We start from the raw sequence: 2,246 nt of genomic DNA on the forward strand, positions 1-2,246 counted from the left end.
GGATAGAAGGAGAATTGACGCCTTTGAACTGTGGTGCTGGAGAAGAGTATTGAATGTATCATGGACTGCCAGGAAAACAAACAGATTCATCCTGGAGAGGGTTAAACCAAGCTACTCCTTGGAGGCAAGAATTCTGGGGCTTTGTCTGACATATTTTGGGCATGTTAGAAGGAGGGACAGATACTTGGAGAGGGAAATCATGCTTGGGAGGGTGGAGGGTCAGCGCAGGAGGGGAAGACCCTCTGTGAGATGGATTGATTCAGTGACTGGGGTAATTGGGATGGGTGTGTCGGAGGCAGTGCGATTGGCACAGGATAGAGCAGGGTTTAGGGCTGTTGTACATAGGGTCACTATGAGTCGTAAATGACTTGCCGGCACATAACAACAACAACAAAAAAAGAGGGTGACACTAAGTTGCTTCTTGGAGGCAAAGATTTTGAAGCTCCATCTCACATACGTTGGGCATGTTGTCAGGAGGGACTTATCCTTGGAGGAGATGGATTGACACTCCTACCTGGGTAGTGGGGGTAGGTATGTGAAAGACAGTGGGCTGTTCAGGGTATCGCACGGTTCAGAGCTATTATGCATAGGGTTGCTATGAGTTGCAGTTGACTTGATGGCACATAACAACAAAACCCATTTAGTTTCTCTTCTGTTGATTGCACAGTTACGATTCTATTTGATAATCTATTTATGCCCTAAGTTCACTCACCCATTGCCCTTGAGTTGGTTGAATTCATACCAATCCTCTATTCACTTTATTAGGCTGTGAATGATAATGGGATGAGCTTGCCCATCTTTCTCTCTCGGAGCTGCTGGTGGATTCAGATCATCTGATGCTCACACCATTTGGATTAACAGCACTACTTGTTACAGGTTGTTGTTACATGCTATTGAGTCCAGGACAACTCTTACCAACCCTAAACATTTCTTTTACTTTTCTTTGGATTTCCTGAAGTTTTGGTTTGCAATTTTCTTTTCATAGGCCTTTTGGATCTCTGGTTATTTGAATTATTAAATATTTCATCTTTTGGTTGGCTATTGTGAATAGTATTCTTTGCCTTATTTTCTTTTTAGTGTTTCCTTTGTTTCTATAGAGGAATCCAATTGATATCTGCAAGTTTATCTTGTACCCTGTCACTATACTGACTCAATCAATTAGACTCAAAAATTTTCTTGGAGGAAGTACAACTAAAGTGTTTCTTAGAGGCAAGGGTGATGAAAGTTTTTCTCATATACTTTGGGCATGTTTTCTGGAAGGGTTCGTCCTTGGAAAAGACTGTTAAAATGGACTTGATCATGATTGGGATAAGTGATGGGACTAGGATAGTGCAGAATAGGGCAAGTTTTAGATTTGTTGTTCATAGGTTTTTATAAGTAAACAAAAAGGTACTTAGCCACAAGCAACAATTTTCTTGCTCAGTCTTTGGTATTATTTTAATTCAGGATTGTTTGCCTGCAAAAAGAAATCGTTTTAAATTCTTTCTGCCTCTTAGGATGCTTTTTATTTCCTTTTCTTGCCTTATTTTTCTGGCTAGGACAGTACAATGTTGAAAACCAGTTATGATAAAGCGCATCCTTGTCTGATTCTTAAGAGGGATGCCTTCAGTCTCTCTCCATTTACAATAAAAATACCTGTTGAGTTTGTGGTGCTGGAGAAAAGCAACCAACATCCCACAAATGGCCAAAAAACAAACAGATATGTGTTGGAGAGGGTGCAGCCGGAGAGCTCTTTAGAGGCAAGAATGATGAGACTTCACCTCACATACTTTGGGCATGTTGCTAGAGGTCCTAGTCCTTGGAGAAGGACAGGATTCTGGGAAGGGTAGAGGGTCAGTGAACCAGGTGGATTGACAAGGTGCCTCCTGCATGGGGCTCATGTGTGTCAGGAAGCATGAGAATGGTGCAGGATAGAACAGGGGTCAGATCTTTTCTTCATAGGGTTGCTAAAAGTCGTACTCAACAACACCTAACAACACCAACACCAATACCAACAACTGTTTCTCTTATATCGAACCATCTATGTGTGTTGCTGTTGTTTACCATAGAGTCAGGCTGACCCTCTCACTGGTTTTCAGGGGAAGTTAATTGCTCAGAAGGAGATTGCCCTTCCCCTTCCTTCTCCTGTGGAGCAGCTGGTGACCATGAACTGCACGCCTTCGGGATTGTAGTGCAGCTTCTTGCCACTAGGCCACCAGAGCTCCCTTGATCATAATTAAAGATTTTTAAAACACAATGTTAGATTC

The sequence above is a fragment of the Elephantulus edwardii genome, unplaced genomic scaffold (genome assembly GCF_000299155.1).
Source record: "Elephantulus edwardii isolate Elephantulus edwardi_28Jun2011 unplaced genomic scaffold, EleEdw1.0 scaffold00104, whole genome shotgun sequence".
NCBI lineage: Eukaryota > Metazoa > Chordata > Mammalia > Macroscelidea > Macroscelididae > Elephantulus > Elephantulus edwardii.